The sequence below is a fragment of the Mixophyes fleayi genome, chromosome 3, assembly GCF_038048845.1.
Source record: "Mixophyes fleayi isolate aMixFle1 chromosome 3, aMixFle1.hap1, whole genome shotgun sequence".
In the NCBI taxonomy this organism is placed as follows: domain Eukaryota; kingdom Metazoa; phylum Chordata; class Amphibia; order Anura; family Limnodynastidae; genus Mixophyes; species Mixophyes fleayi.
Genome location: NC_134404.1, coordinates 233,454,108 through 233,463,142, shown reverse-complemented (window position 1 = coordinate 233,463,142; position 9,035 = coordinate 233,454,108).

Genomic DNA, 9,035 nt, shown 5'->3' with positions numbered 1-9,035 from the left:
ATATGACATCCCTGCAGTGATACTGCCAAGAAAGTTAAATAAAGGCAAGAACATCTCCAGTAAGAACCTCCCAAAAACTCTTATAAGGAAAAGGAAACACGTCTTCTTCATTCAGTCTATAAAACATCTTTGTTTACAGTGTACGTTCGATCGCAACTGCACAGCAATAATATATTTTAATATTATGGATACTGTTAAAGAACAGCAGGTCACTGCTCTTTTGCTACTCGCTATGGCCAGAAGACATAGGGCTAGATTTACTATCAGGCGTGATGCATGGCGGCTTGAAGCCGCCATGCATCGCGGCGGTTTTCCGGCGTGTTTGCATTGCAAACAGCTGGATTTACTAATGGGCGCATATCAGCTTCAATTTGAAGCCGCCGGCGATGTAACGGCGGGATGTAATGCTCAAAGCCGCCGGCGGCTTTGAATAGAACATGGCGCTTTTGCTTTAAATGACGGCGCTTTTGCTTTAAATGACGGCGCTTTTGTGTAAAGGCGGTTTTTTTGAAAATTACACCTGTCTCCTGGCCTGTTACTATTGGCTATTTTCAAACTCAGGAGATTTGACATCACAAGCCCTATATAAACCACTGGCCTGACACTTTTTTCTCTGATAGGGTTTAGAGGAGTTTTGTGAGAGGAGTTTGGAGGATAGTGGTTTGCTGAGAGTTGGTGAGAGTTGGAGTTTGGTGGATTGGTGGAGCGATATCTGATTGAAGTGTGAGTAGTCCTGTGGTATTTTTCTGTTTTGTACATTTATTTTCTCTTTTATTTTCTGTATTGTTTTTTTGGTATTTGACTTGTCCTTTGTCTGTGTTACTTGTGTGTGACTGTGTTGAGAGTGTGTCTGTACTTAGTGTAGTTTGTCTTTTGTGTTTGTAAGTCTTTCTGTGTTTTGTGTGTTTGACATTTATTTGTCATTATGTCCAGAGATAGGAGGGGAGAACAGGCTGAGGAGAGGGAGATGGAGGTTGAGGGGTCAGAGGAGGGAGAGGGAGAGGTTGAGGAGACAGGTCAGGGCAGGAAGACCAAGACAGGGAGGAATGTGCGCTTCTCACATGATGAGAATTGTGTGTTGGTGCACAATATCGTTCCCTGTTATGAGGTCATACTAGGCAACCTGGCAGCCCGGACTCCTCTAAGGCGGCGTCACCAATTGTGGGGGCGTGTCTGTGATGCCGTGAACGCAGTGGGCCCACTAAAGAGGAGAGTGGCGCACTGCCGCAAGCGGTTTTCAGATATAAAAAGGAGGCTGAAAGAGAAGATGGCCCAGGAAAAGAGGGCAACCAGGCGCACGGGTGGTGGCCCCCCTCTTCGTATTGAGTACACAACGTACGAGGAGGAGCTGCGACAGATAATGCCGGCAGAGATTGTCGAGGGGATAAACGTCCAAGACACGGATTCGCCCTCTTTTGGACAAGTAGTTGGTGAGTTATTTGCATATTTTACTCTAACAGTATATATTTTTTTTCTCTTTTTAAAACTGCTTTTCTCTTTTTAAAACTGCTTTTCTCTTTTTAAAACTGCTTTTCTCTTTGCAAACGTTTTTTTGTTTTTCAAAGTGTATTTTTGCCTCTAATAGTTTGTAAAGGTTTTTTTTTCTCATAGAAAAAAAAACCAAAAATTGCAAACACATTTGTGCAATAAACAGTATATTTGGAATTTTTTTTTTCTGGAAATACATTGTATGCTTTTTCTAATACATCCAGAATCGCCAGGACCGCAGTTCAGTCCCAGTGCCAGACCTACACCTCCACCTTCAGTGAGAGATTCGGGCACAGACGAGCAAGCAGGTACGTGATTTCTGTTTAGGAGAGAAATAATGGATTTAATTGATTTTCTGTGCAAATGTTGCTGTCAATTTTTTTTTTTTTTTTTAATTGTTTGCAATGAGAAGTTAGGGCTACATTTTACTAAACTGATATGTTGCCTATAGTAACCCATCAGAATATACCTTTACTTTATTTATTGCATTCAACAAAATGACAGCTAAAATCTGATTGGTTGCTATAGGCAACATCTCCACTTTTTATAGCATGCAGTTTAGTCAAAATAACCCAGCATGTACTACACAGTCCAAATGATAATGGGTATTAAAAGGATAATAAGTGCATCTGTAAGCAGGTAGCATAGGACTAGAAATCAGGAATGCAAACATTGTGAAAGAATCTGTAGTTGCTAAAGAATATTCTTTCCTATCCAGTGTTCAGAATGCAATATACAAACATATTATATACTATATACTTACCCTCATTTTTCATACACAGGGCCCTCTTCATACCAGCCACCTCAGGCGGAGTCCCTGGAAATGTCCCCTGAGCCAGAGGATCAAACGACCATCACCCTGGTAACAGTGGATGCCCCTGTGTCTGGCCTCCAGGAAGTTTCACCTGGCCCTGCTGAACCATCACACCACCAACCTGCACCTGAAACTATGGACCCAGCCAGAGAAATGGCGCTGTCTATTGGCGCATTCCAGCAGCAACAGACATTGTTCATGGACAGGCAAACTGGCCACATGGCACAAATTGCGGCCCAGTTGAGGCGAATACACCGCTCCACTAGCCAAATCCCTGCTGCAATAAAACCGGCTGGCAAGCGCTTTGGAGCAGACGAATGTGCAGCTGGCCCAAATGTCTGGGTCTGTGGACGCCATGCATTCCTCCGTTCGTGAGGGGAATGCCAATGTTATCCGGCTGGCAGGCCAACTCCAGCAGGAACTGATTGCCCCCTTGCCGGCCCCTTTTTCATCGGCATCCACCAGTACTGCTAGTACGCCGACCAGATCAACATATAGCACTCCTCCAAGGAGAGGTGCTCGCACCAGGGGTGGGCGAGGGAGGGTAGAGAGTGGGGCTAAGCACAGTGATATGCCAGCGAAAAGACGGCGCTAGGGCAAAAAATGTATTATTGGGGAATGTTTTGTGTAAGCGTTATACTTTTTCTTTTATTATGTTGTAATGCAATAAATGCAGTTATATTTCATTCATATCATTCTTTCTTTTCTTCCCATTAAACAAGAGTATACTGTTTTCTTTAAAACGATGCACTAATTTCACGTACACATTGACCTCTAACTGTCACTTTACAGGGATTTTAACAATTACAACATTCACAGTACACACTATCCTCTGTTTAAAGGGTCCAATTTTATTAAAATATTCCATTAATAAAACCATTGCACTGACATAAAATCAAAAACCAATATATGTTTTTTATTGTATGCACTTACATTTAAAGTAATTTGTAATGAGACGGTCTCAAATCTGCCTCCCCCTGTGTGCTCTGCACATCACCAAATGGGACACGGGCCCCTACTTGTTCACTGTGTACTGCAATAATGGGTGGGGTAAGTTGATGTAAAGCTAGATTATGTATCAGACAGCAAGCCAGGATAATATCAGACACCTTAACAGGTGCATACATAAGCACCCCACCAAATATATCTAGGAACCTGGTTTACATGAGTACAAACATTGGTACTACGTCCACATCAGGCAAAGATTCCAGATTCATACGAACTTTAAATGCATGTGGAGTGGCTGGTAAACTTTTACATCAGTAAATAGGATTCAATAATACAGGATGGGAAAAAAAAACAAAAAAACTCAAATTACATGCCAGTTTGCCCATTTCCCATATACAATCCTAAAGGAGGAAACTTTGCACAAAATGGCTCTTTCTCTTATGTTAGAAATGGCTAAATAGTTCAAACAGCACACTGTTTGAACAATCTCGCTGCTCACAAGCAGCGCTTTCATTTTGGTCTATTGAATGGCGGTTTTCCGGCGGCTTTATAAACCCCCTAATAGTAAATCCGGCTGTTTGTATGTAGAACATTGTTGAAACCGTCATGGCGCTTTATACAGAGGCGGGTTTGGAAACATCATTTTTGGCCGTTTGGACGGCGGGTTTAGCCTTAGTAAATCCGGCGATGGCTAAACCGCTGCCAAACCCGCCGAAAGTCGGCGGGTTTACAAACACGCCTGATAGTAAATCTAGCCCATAGTCTTTCATATGCCCCTGCTGCAGGAGATACAAGACAGCAACCCATCAGAAATTTACATACACACACCCATGAAAGGAGTCGCAGTTTGTGGAACTGTAAACAGTTGGTCGTGGAATCGGTCGTGAATTCATACACATCATCATCATCATCAACATCTATTTAATAGCACCAGCAGTTTTCGTAGAGCTTTACAATTGGGAGCAAACAGTACTAAAACAATACTGAGAGGTAAGAAGGCCCTGCGCAAGCTTACAATCTATGGAACAATGGTTTGATACACAATAGTAAGAGCTACATCATTTTGAATATTTGTCCAGATAAAATGTAAAGATTACAAAGTATTTAGTGGGCTGTATGCTCAGTCACACGACTATGTTGGTCATAGTATTGTTGTCTTATGTTGTGTAGAGGGTAGTATTAGGGTAACCTAGGGAGATTAAGAGGGTGGTAGAGGAATATTATTAGCTTGTCTGAAGAGGTGGATTTTCAGAGAATGCTTGAAAGTTTGAAGACTAGAGTAAAGTCTTGTGGTGCGAGGAAGTGAATTCCATAATAAAGTGGGTGCAGCCCGAAAAAGTCCTGTACCCTAGAATGGGAGGAAGTGATGAATAAATAAATAATTAGATGGTGATGATGAGAGAGGAAAACGCAGATCTTGTGCAGAACGGAGGTGTCGAGTTCGGAGATATTTTGAGACAAGTGTGGCAAGCATGTCATGTTTGGTATCATTCTAATCCCCTATTTATCCGCAGTTGTCCGGTTCATTCGCCGAAAGGATCGCACATTGCGTGCGCTAGTTGATGATAGGGAATAAATGATTAAAATGATATTGTCTGTGTAATGCTAGTAGACCAGTTTAAACTAGTTTTTGGTGGGAACATTATTATTCATCATCTGGAGAGCTGACCCCCACCCTTGGAAAGCTGACCTCCAACCCTTGGAGGGGGTTGTTTGAACTGACCTAAGGACTGCATTACACTGGACCTTCCTGAAGCCTGAACCTATGGAAACTTGCCAAGTCACCTGTATTGTATTTATTGTAACACCAAATGTATATATATACTGGAATCAGCTAGGCAGTCACACTGACCACAGTCTTCAGGACTGAAGGACGGTAGCTGGATCCAACAGAGTGCAGCGGGTGCAGCGTATGTATCATGTATCGGCTGTACTGTACTTATTTATTGAAATGTTAACCTTTTGCTTTTGGTAAATTAATTGCTTGTGCTTTGGAACCACACAATCGCATAGACAATGCTTATTGGAAAACTATGAAATCACTTTAATAAGTTGGGGAGAGGACATCCAAGATGAAATGGCAGAAAGACAGTCATTAACGCGTGACCACACAGATGGTGAGAGATCAGGAGAGGATAGATAGATTTGTGTATCATCCGCATAGAGATGATACTGAAATCCAAAGGACTTTATTAGTTTTCCAAGAGAAGTGGTGTAGATAGAGAATAGCAAAGGACTTATGACTGAGCCTTATGGTACTCCAACTGATAAAGGAAGCGTAGTGGAGGTTGTTCCAGAGCAATTAACACTAAAAGAGTGATAAGATAGATAAGATGAGAACCAGGATAGTACAGCGTCTTGAAGACCTAGGAATTGTAGTGTCTGTATGAGGACATGGTCAACAGTGTCAAATGCAGCAGAGAGATCCAGGAGAATTAGAAGAGAGTAATCACCTTTAGTTTTAGCTGTGATTATATCACTGACAACCTTGTTCAGCGCAGTCTCTGTGGAGTGTTGAGAGCGAAAGCCTGATTGAAGAGGATCCAATAGCTTGTTTGCTGAAAGGAAACGTGTGTGGCGAGTGTAGGCAATTCTCTCAAGAAATTTGGAGGGGCATGGGAGCTGAAAGATGGGGCAGTAATTTGAGAGAGAGTTTGGGTCAGAATTTCGTTTTTTTAGAATTTTTGAGACAAGGACCTACCAATTTGTGAAGGTATGGGATCAAGAGGACAGGAGGTAATGTAGGAAGATAAGAAGAGAGTAGAAACTTCCTCTTCATTTGTAGGATTAAATGAAGAGCGGGTGTCAGAGGATGCTGGGAAGGAATTGAGCTGATTGCTAGTCGAGCGAGATGATACCATTTCAAGTCTCATCAATCTTGTCCTTGAAATAGGAAGCAAGATTCTAGGCACTGATGGTAGTCAGAGGATTTGGGGTGGGAGGATTGAGAAGAGATTTAAATGAGTTAACGAGGTGTACGGGGTCCGTCCCAGTGCTGTGTCCGTCGCACAGGGACGGACGCCTGCTACTGACGCTGATTCTTCGCCAGTTCCAGCTGTGGAGGATTTAATGCAGAACTTTTCGCAGATTTGGTCAACTACCAAAACCAAACTCCAAGAGACTTCTTTGCGCTATAAGCAAGCGGCTGACCGTCATCGTAGACTTATTCCTCTATTACACGTTCACGATAAAGTATGGTTGTCTACACGCAATCTTAAGTTGAGGGTACCTTCTCAGAAATTGGCTCCTCATTATATCGGGCCCTTCCCTATAACACATGTTATCAACCTGGTGACCTACAGACTCCAGTTACCTCCGTCCCTGAAAATCGATAATGTTTTTCATGTCTCTCTTCTGAAACCACTTGTACTCAACAAATTTCATCGTTTGCCTCATCATCCAGCTCCTGTACGGACTGCTAATGGTGAAAAATTCGAAGTAGGTCACATCCTGGACTCCCGTGTCCTTCATGGACGACACCAATTCTTAGTCCATTGGAAGGACTTCGGCCCAGACGAGAGATCATGGGTGCTAAAAGAGGATCTTCACGCCCCACGACTATTGAAACAATTCCATGACCAAAGAACTATTCAACAAAGTAGGGGAGAAGGTACTGTCAGGCGCCGTCCCAGTGCTGTGTCCATCGCACAGGGACGGACGCCTGCTACTGCCGCTGAGCACACTTCCGGGTCGGCGGTCACGTGTTCCATTGCTAGGCAACGGAACGCTTCCCAGTAGTTCCGGCGGTGGTGTTTAGTGTCACCACCGCCGCTGATTAGAGTTAGGGATATATAAGGATCACTCTGGCACTAGGAGAGTGCCAGAGTATTAGGTCCCACCTAGCTCCAGCATTCCTGTGCATTCCTTAGTTACTCCTGTGAATTACCCGGATTGTTCCTGACCACTCTTCTTCTGTGCTCCTTGTGTATTGAACCCGGCTTGTTGACCATTCTCTCCTGCGCTTCTGACACCTGACCCGGCTATTCTTGACTACGATATTGGATTCTCCCTGTGGCATATCCTGACTTTTGGTTCTGACCCGGCTATTCCTGACTACGATATTGGATTCTCCCTGTGGCATATCCTGATTCTCTCGGTTCTGACCCAGCCTGTCTGACACCATTTTCTATTCTACCGCTTAACTGGTTGCTCCCTCTGAGGACGGCGACCTGCGTGTCTCCTGCAGCTAAGACCATACTTCCTTGCGGGGGTTCCTGGCGAAGACCTGGGACACGTTAGACTCTGCGCTTCTTTGGTGAGTAGCGCCAAAACCAGTAAGCAGAATATTCTGAGTTTGTGACACCTGAACATAGATGAGAGATTGGAAGTATGCTTGTTTAGCAGTGTCCAGAGCATTTTGATAGGCGTGGTAGATAGCAGTATATGCGTTGAAATCATTAGAGGTACAAGATTTATGTGATGATAAAGTTTTTGTAGATTTCATGTTACTTTAGTGTGCCAAGGTTGAAAATGAAGTTTACGCAGAGTATGAAGAGTCGCTGGAGACACTTGATCAAGGGCAGTTGCTAGGGTACATGATTGGAAGGTGATTGGAATGAGATTATTAAACAGTATGACCAAGCTAATCAGCCGACAATTGGCACTCTGGGACGACTTTCGACTGATGTGTGATTCTACACACTAGTGGGACATCCATCTGAACGGTTGTATGTTCCCTGATTGGCACGATTATTGGACAATTCCAATCGACCAGATATTGCAGGTGATTATGTTGAAAGAAAGAGTCCACAATTTCGTATTTCTTGCCTTGTTCAGTCAGAATTTAGGAGAATAAAATCTGTTCAACACCAGTGGTTTTAGAAGGGAAATGTGAAAGGTGTTTGGTACCTTGAGGAACTCTGGCAACTGAAGTTTTTTGGAAACAGGGTTGATTACTTTGGAGATTTTGAATGGACCGATGAAGCGGGGGGGCGAACTTCATGGAAGGTACTCTGAGGCGGAGATTGCGGGAAGATAGCTAAATTCTGTCTCCTTTTTTCAGGTCAGAAATGGCTCTACGTTTTTTATCCGCTTGAATCTTGTAGTTGTGAGAGGCTTTGAGTAAGGATTCACACACTTGGACCAACATATCCATGGATATGTTGGTCCATGAACAGGAATGAATTGGCAGGGGTAGTAGCAAACTGACTGGAGCTTGCCTGGAACTCTTATGTTGAGCACACTTGGAACATGCTGCGACAAGCAGTTCAACATCAAGAGTAGGCTACCAATAATTCCTTTGTATAAGAACATGTGTCTTTCGCACGCCAGCGTGTTCTGCAAATTTAGAACAGTGTGCCCAGTGGAGAAGGTTCTTGCAAAGAGGTTTTGCCACATAATTTTTCTCATGAGGAGGAATTGGCTCAGGTTTGGTGGCTGCAATGCGCGTAGGACTGATGATAGGTCATGGTTTCGAAGGATTGGGATTGGGATCCTCATTCTCACCGTGACAGAGCATCTGCCTTACAGTTCTTTAAGCCCGGATGGTAGGTAAAACGAATGTTGAACCGAGAGAAGAACAGCTCCCTGCAAGACTGACGAGGGTTCGTACACTGTGCAGTCTTCAGGTACAACAAGTTCTTATATAAACTTCTTGTATAAACTGTCACTGGATAATGAGCCCCTTCCAGCAAATATCCCGATTCTTCTAGAGCCAACTTAATAGAGAGCAATTCTTTGTCTCTGATGGCATAATTCCACTCAGCTGGGAGAAATTTCTTAGAGCAGAATCCACATGGATGTCATTGTTCATTGGGAGACTTCTGGGAAAGTACGGCCCCCACAC